This window comes from Alligator sinensis, unplaced genomic scaffold (genome assembly GCF_000455745.1).
Source record: "Alligator sinensis unplaced genomic scaffold, ASM45574v1 scaffold824_1, whole genome shotgun sequence".
Lineage (NCBI taxonomy): Eukaryota > Metazoa > Chordata > Crocodylia > Alligatoridae > Alligator > Alligator sinensis.
Genome location: NW_005842463.1, coordinates 388,692 through 396,680, shown reverse-complemented (window position 1 = coordinate 396,680; position 7,989 = coordinate 388,692). Strand labels below are relative to the sequence as shown.

The following is a 7,989-nucleotide window of genomic DNA, read 5'->3' as shown; positions in this document are numbered from 1 at the left end:
GCGGGCAGGGAGCGGATCAGCGGCGGCGCATAGGTCCCGGCGGGGCAGGGCGGGTCTCTTTCTCTTTCTCTCTCAGCCGCACGCACAGTCCCCCTTGGTGCCGGCTCTTCCCCCGCCCCCAGCGGCTTTCCCCTTCCTCCGCCTCTGGCAGCGGCAGAGGCCGGGCTGGGCTCCTTGTTGTGCGCCAGCTGCAGGGACTTCCTAGGGGAGTTGAGCGGGGAGAGGAGGGAAAAGTTACTGCCCAGGAGCGAGCGCGGGGAACACCATCCTTGGAGGTGTTTAATTAAGCCCCGGGTGGGCAAAGCCTTGGCTGCGGTGATGTTGCTGGGGATGGTCCTGCTCTGAGCAGCGGGTGGGACTAGATGTCCTCCTGAGGTCCCTTCCCACCCTCGTTTTCCACGGTTGCGTGCCTGACTGTCTCCGTGTCTTCTCCTTCCCCTCTTGGATGGGGGGGTCTTCCCCCCCTTCCCCCAGGCACAATCCGGTGCTGCGGGTCAGACTTGGGTGCAGGTTTGTGCCTCGTCTGTGCACCGGGTACAGGAACATTTGTTTGTTTGTGACTGTCTTGGACTTAGCTGGCTGCTGTGGGTTTGGTGAGCGCCTCCTCCCTTGGCCCTCAAGCAGTGGTGCTCAACCTTGGCGGGCTGGCCAGATGCGCAGCGCCTGGCCTGTCAGAGTCGGATCTGGTTTATGGTCCCAGTTTAGGCGTGGTGGCACTAAACCCTCTGGCCTCGCAGGTGGGGGCAGCCCCAGCCCCGCAGGCAGAGATGGGGTGTAGCTTGGCCCTATCTGGCTGGGGGGGGAAGGGGGTGTGACCTGGCTGCACCCCACTGCGTGAGGTTTGGGAATTTGGCAGTGGGGGGGTGGCTGCCTTACTAGCCACTCCTCTCCTGCTGCCAAATTTCCCAACCTGGGAGGAATCCTGTGTGCCGGATACCATGTCTCCACAGGCCACCTCTGGCCTGCAGGCTGGAGGTTGAGCACCCTTGCCCTAAAGCAGGATGAGTGGCACGGGATCGATCTGTGTGCCAGGATTAGTCTGTGGGGTCCCACGCTGCCTCCATTCAGTCCAGCGCTGCCGGATTGGACCCAGAGCGCCTCCACATGCTGATCTGTTGCGCTGTCTGGCCCATGGGGCTCCCCACAGGTCTGGAAATTTGGCATCAGGTCATTGCTGCCACTGTTTCCCTGCCCCAGATTTTTGGACCTCTGTGGGCCAGATTGCATGGCTTCATGGGCCAGAGGTTTAGCAACCTTGCCCCAAAGTAATGGAAATGCTTAAGCTCATCCATTGCTTTTAGCTCATCAGTCATAATCATAAATACTGTAGTACCAATAATTTAACTATAGGTCTGAGTTTACAGTTGATTCATAGGTGGAGCTCCCACTGAATTGAATGTCTGTTGATGTCAATGGCAGACAAGGTTCTGTCACAGCCCAAAGGGTGTGATTTTTGTTTTTGTGTGCTTCAGCACTGCTAAATTGTTCCCGCTAAATTATAGCTTCCTTGCACGGTGGAGTTTTCTGCTGCAAAAGAGAACCCTGGTGCAAGGGAGAATTTCCCACCAATTTGAAGCTTTCTTTGCAGGGTGCATTTCTTTGTTGCAGCACAGAAGTGCTCGTTGCAAAGAGTTCCCGCCATTTGTATGCTAATTTGAGTCCCATTATTGGCCAGTTCTAAATTATTCACACGTAGCGGCTAGTGATTGGCTTGCTAGCCATATAAAAGGCTTGAGTGGTTTCTGCCCAAGCTGGGCGGTGTTCGTGGAGTCAGGACTCCACGAACACCGGGAGGAGGAGACTTCACGCTGTGTGAAGATCTCTAAGCACTGCGGATCCTTACGGACCCAGCGCATTTCAAGCAGGCAACGGAGGTCTGATCAACCTCTAGCCTCTCCCCGTCGTCGATCGCAGTCCAGACGTATCCCTTCCCGCACGCAAAAGAACCGGACCCGCGGAGCCTAGCAAACTTCGTGTGAGTCCTTGCCGGACGACTTCAGAGCTCTTCTACCCGGGTTCGAGTCCTGCAGGTTTATTTTCCCGTCGCCGAAAACCCTTTGCGACGTACCCTCGTGCCCTGCAGGTTCGAGGTTTTGTTTTTTTTCCTGTCTGTAACCGCAACTCAAGCAAGTTTTCCAGCCTACACCACTGCCATCTCGGTGTAAGTAAACAATCTTTAAAACTACCGCTACGCGTTTGTGCCTAATTCCAGCTCGACGGCCTTCCCTCTCTGACCCGGCGTGCCCGGGCTGCTGGCCACAGCCCGCGTGCAGCACGGAAAAGGGCTCGGGTCGCTCCCGGCCCGCACAGGTTCCTTGGGTGAATTTGATCTCTCTTATTAGACCAACCCAAATAGTTGGAGAATATTTATTAAGCAAGCTTTCGGGTTCAAAAACCCTTCGTCAGGCTAAGGAAGTTTCAGCAGTTGGTGTGTGCTCTGATGTCAATAGCAGTGCACATCTTGCATGTGGTTAGGTGATACTTAAAAGTGACTACAGATAACTACCTTTGGGAAACCTGGACTGATGTATAGGATGGCTTTTTCTTCCTGCTCTATTATGTTGTTGACGATTATCTTCTTTAAAGACAAACTTCTAAAATTAAAAGATTGGTGGGGATGATGCATCACAAACTTACTGCTACATGTTAAAGTAATGGTCACCAAAAGCAGCATAGGTCAAGGCTCTTCTCATTAGAGGAGAGGGTTGAGTTCAACTTCTAATAATTGTATTCTCTGGATACACTTAATATCTGAGTTAGTGTAGTGTGTAGCTACCATCCTATCCACACAGACTGCAGCACTGTTACGCTTAAAAAAACTACAGCAATGGAGAACTAGCAATGCAGAAGGTAAAATTGTTTCTTCAGCGAGCCAGCTACAGGTACTTCATTAGCTAATGGAGCAATCTTCTTTGCCTGGAGAGCATTGGAAACGTGCACCCCACTATGTAGATCCTATTTTTCATTCTGTAAATGCCCCCCTGATGGTATGGCCATGGCTGTTTTGGTTGCACCAAGGTTCAGGTATCTTACAGGGTGTTGACTGTCCCATGAGCTTGGGGATAAGTACTGTTGACCCAAGCACTAGGTTCTGTAGATAGTATCCCTTGATGGGTCTCTTTAAATGTGCAGTCTGGACTGGAAAGGATTCTTTTATAGCCACTACAGGTTCTGCCAGAAATAAGTTTCAGGTTTCCTTGGCAGGATAGCTCTGAATTGAAGATGAAAGATCAACCCCCAGTTCCTAAGACAGCCCCCTAGAAGAAGTAAGATAGAAATCTGGAACTCTTTTCTATACTGCCCTATGTCATCTGGCTATGGCCTGCAAATATCTGCTGCTGTAATTGTCACCCCTTCCAACAAACGCATCTCAAACTAGCTTTCAGGCCCTCCAGTCCTACTTCCCATGCTGCCTGCTATCTGGTCTCCCCCTCTGCAGCTGCCTTCTCTGGCCTGCACCCAGGCAGTCTCCAGCTTTCTTTTGAGTCTGCTGCCCTTCAGGATATTACTTCCCTGTCCTGTCTTTGGGAGGGAAATACTCCCTGCTACTGGTTAGATGTAAACTTGGGAATTAATAGAATATCCAGTAATGAGTCAGACAAGGCTCGTTGGTTAAATCTGATATATTGTCTGCTTTTGTCCTTGGAACAATATGGCTGCAACTTATACCCCAGTAACAAATCAGTAATTTCCTGACAATACTTACCTTTCTCTGGTACTGGCTGCTGGGGTGATCTCTGTGTGTGTTCTCTGTTATTATCAGCACTTTCAAAATGTTGTCCATATGCTGTATGCAAACATAAAAAGTGAAAGAGCACACCAATAACTAGACTGTTCAACACTTAACTGAACCACACTGTAATAGTGTCTTGCCACCTTTCTCCTCTTGCAAGTAGTCATTTTGTTTCATACTCTGACAATTACAGGCAAGCATAAGAAGTTTTTAAAGGTGTTTCTTGTTTCCTTAAATTAGATATAACAGCTATAAACAAGGAGAGGTAGTTTGCTGACCCATTGACTGCCACCAACTGCTTTACAGTCCTCTGGCACTGCACAGCTTGCACTGAAGAACCCGCTGGACTGTCAGAATAGTAGCTTTTTTAAATCTGGAATAGTGGTAACAACTGGACAGAATATCATTGTTTGTTTTAGAGAGCATCTGTACTATGGACCTGATTCAGAGTGACCTATGTTGCTTGGTAAAGTGGCCATAATCAAGCTATGTGCATTTTTAATGTGGCTGGAACAAAGGAAAAAGGAACAGATCTAGAGGATGGAGGAATCTAGTCTTTTAAGCAGTAACTCTAGGAAGGAATCGGAGGGTGGTGTGTGGGATAGTCTGCTGAATATGACTTCTCAGTGGCTACTGTGGCCAAAAACTCAAATGGGGAATAATGAGTAGGGATGTTATATTACCTCTTTTTGGCACTGTTGCAAATGCTATTCAGTTCTGGGGTGTCAAAAGTTCAAGAAGGTTTTTGATAACTCTTTGAATTTCTTCCAACTTACAAGGATTGGAAAAGATGCTCTGTGGTGAGACTTAGATCAGTTAGGTTTGCAAAGAGGGTTGGTTTTATCATTTAATGTACATAAACTGAAAAGCTCCCTTATTGAATTCTAGTTACCCTTTAACAAAGGCATGACAAAATCCAGTAACGGCAATGTGAAGTTAGACAAATCCATACAAGAAATTAGATGTAAAAATGTCAATAGAACTTTAATTAACCGTAGGTACAATTTAGTGAGGAGGGTGAGAGTTCTCCCTCACTCAACATTTTCAATTAAGTGAAATAGGACTGTCCAGAATTCAGTTCCTATTATCTGGATAAATACTGGAGGTCAGAATACATGATTACAGTGTTCCCTTCTGCCTTTATGACTTGCAAGGAAAGACTCCAATTGACTTCAGTGAGATTTATTATGTATAAAGGCATATGTATGAAAATGTTATGGAAGATGAAGGTAATTTGATTTTCTTGTGAACATCTGTAGGAAGGCAGAATTGCAGGCTCTTCCTGAAAACTACTTGCAGCCTGCCTTCTCATCTAGAGGAAAAGAGGATAGCATACTGTTGTCCCATTTTTGTATGTTACCCAGTCTTTACTTGATTTTTACCAGAAAGAAAAGATGATTTGTCTTGTTTTTTTCTATGTCAAAGAGAGGCACTATTAAAATCCAGTAGTAGAAATTCTACTGTTTACCAAAGAAGGATTAAGTTTTGCAGGTTGCCCACCATTTAAATACTATATACTAGACTTTCTTCTGTTTGCATATTAATAGTGCAATAATGTGGCACTATGATTAGTGCATTTCTGTCATCTTCTGTGTTTACCATACCTTTTTTCTTTTCTTTTCTTGTATTAGAAAGAGAAGAGTGTATTAGCGGTGCAGACTGTTTTTTGTGTTCTGTTAGAAGCTTTGATTCCAAATGGGAATCTTGCTTTTATACTCTAGAATTTTGCCTTGGTTCGGAGAGTTTTAACTTAAATTGGCCATCTCTACGTGTGCTATTAATGTGATATAGGCTTACTGCATAATAAAATACTGTGTAGTAAGCCTTCCCTGGGACTGCGTTGATGCGTGCACCCTGCTGGGAGCAAATCTGCTCCTAACAGGAGCTGCCTGGTATAGGGCTGCTCCTAGCCTGCTCTGCCCGCCCTGAGCAGCCAGGGGGACCTCCAGGGGTCATGAGGGCCAGTCCCAATGAGCACGAAGCCAGGAGAGCTCTGCCAGCTGCAGTGGCAGCTGTCTCTTGGCCCCATGCACGTTGGATCTGGAGGGGGTCCTGATGTGCACGGTGCTGGGAGACAGCTCCTCCTGCAACTGGCAGAGCTCTCCTGGCCCCATCCACATTGGATCACTTAGCTGCCAGTGAGCCATGTGTGTAGCGGGGCTTTCCCTCCCAGCAGAAGGCTCACCAGGAGCTGTCCTGCTCCTAGGGCAGCTGTTGGCAAGCCCCCTGCCAGGCAGGGAACCCCTGCCTGGCAGGGGGCTTGCTGCAGCTGCATCTCAAGCGGGACAGCTGCTGATAAAGCCCCGGCTGAGCAGGACATAGACCTCCCCAGTCCCCCTGGTGCTGCTTGGCTCCCAACTCCTGTAGGGAGCCAGGAGCCACACAGCGTTGGGACAAAGGGGTGCAGAGAATGACCCTGTTCTGAAGCTGATCAGCTCCTGGGTCCTTGGGGGGCAGCTGGGAGCTGAGCAGTGTCAGGAATAGGGACAGAGAACTCCCCCATTCCCTCTGGCCCCCTGCTAGTGTGGCTGACCAGGAGCAAATTTGATCGGGTCAGCATCTGCATGATAGCAGCTAATCTGGTACCTGTATTTACAAGTATTAGCTAACTGTGCAGTAGACTAATTTACTGTGCAGTAAATGCCATGTATATGTAGATGGTGATGCTTTGCTGCATAGTAGATTAGTCTACTGCTCAGTAAAGCGTATTGTGTAGACGCCTCCACAGTGACTTCGGCCTACCTTAAAATTAACTGGGTCTTTCAGTGTGCCATGTAGACATCTGATGCATGTGAAAGCCATGCCACGTCAGTGTGACAAATAGGAGCTATGGCTGCATTTGCCAGTTTAGTGGTTGGTGTTTTAGCTGTTTTGGCATGACATGATAGGCTTACTTGTAGATACAAATTGGAGGACACATAATAGAAATATGCATTTTTGTGATATAACAGATCAAAAACAAGTTGATTTGTCTTGGTGGCTCAAGACCAATGTGGCATGGTGGTATAAAAAGGCACTCCAATATTATTGGTAATATGGCTGACAGTTGGACCATTACTTGAGAAGATTACTCCCTAGATTCTAATATCAGTTGCACTTTATGATTTATTCTCTTCTTGATACTGTGTGTGCATTATTGTTCCTAACTGCTGATGTGATATTTTACTGACTTGCTATGAACATTCTTGCTTGTGGCTTTTGCAAATCAAATGTATGAAACAAGTATAAAAAAGTGAGGTGTAAAACTTCATCCTGTTTTTTTTTTCATCTCCTGCTTCCTTAAACATCCCCCTGGCCTGAACTGCATATTCTCCTTGACTTTTTTGAGGAGTAGGGATCTTTCTGAGACCCTAGAACAGTGGTTTTCAACCTTCTTTTGTTTGCAGAATCCTAAAAAAAATTGAATGGAGGTGCAGACCTCTTTGAATTCTGAGTAGTCACATACTTTTGACTGATCATGGACATCTTTTGTGGACCCCTTAGACATAGTCTCTGGACTCCAGGTTGAAAACTACTGTCCTAGAACATGGGACCTGCAGCTTTGTCTCCTTTGCCTTGAACTTCATAGAAGCTCCTTCAATGGTAGGAAGAATTTGGACACTGAGATAAAAGAGGAGAAACTTTGTACTAGCTGTCTTAAGATACCATACCATGAATATGTAAATATTAGGGACCTACCAAATTCACAGTGGAAGTAGAGTGCATGGCAGCTCCTTTAATCTTGCATGTTCCCCCTGTGCGGGCCGGGAGCGACCCGAGCCCTTTTCCGTGCTGCACGCGGGCTGTGGCCAGCAGCCCGGGCACACTGGATCGGAGAGGGAGGGCGACGAGCTGGAATTAGGCACAAACGCTTAGCAGTAGTTTTAAAGATTGTTTACTTACACGGAGATGGCAGTGGTGTAGGCTGGAGAACTTGCTTGAGTTGCGATTACAGACACAGACAACATGGACGGTCGCGTGGAGTTTGCTAGGCTCCACGGAACAGAGCTCCGGATGCTCTGGGTGAACGCGCCACCAAAATCGAAGTCGGAGATATGTCTTATAAAATTTGCTATCGAAGACGGGAAGAGGTGGGTGATGGATCAGGTCGCCAAGCTCCTCTGAATCTCACACAGGGTCTCTATTACCCTGCCGTGTATCCAGAGTCCCCACGAGATGGATGTGGAGTCCTCTTCGGCTTGGGCGGAAACTGCTCAAGCCTCTTATACGGCTAACAGGCCAATCGTTAGCCGCCACGTGGGAATAATTTAGAACTA

At 47.6% G+C, this 7,989-nt stretch overlaps 1 protein-coding gene across 35 annotated transcripts in view; it reads left to right on the top strand.

Moving 5' to 3' along the window:
• Positions 1-3: 3 nt before the first annotated feature.
• Positions 4-7,989, top strand: part of EPB41L2 (erythrocyte membrane protein band 4.1 like 2) — a 230,308-nt gene continuing 222,322 nt past the window's right edge. For 34 of the 35 annotated variants that reach the window (XR_003095733.1, XR_003095751.1, XR_003095744.1 and 31 more), the window contains exon 1: positions 4-33. The gene's annotated coding sequence lies outside the window, so the exon portion shown is untranslated. The remainder of the gene's footprint in view (positions 34-7,989) is intronic. The other variant, XR_003095729.1, reaches the window with a different exon arrangement.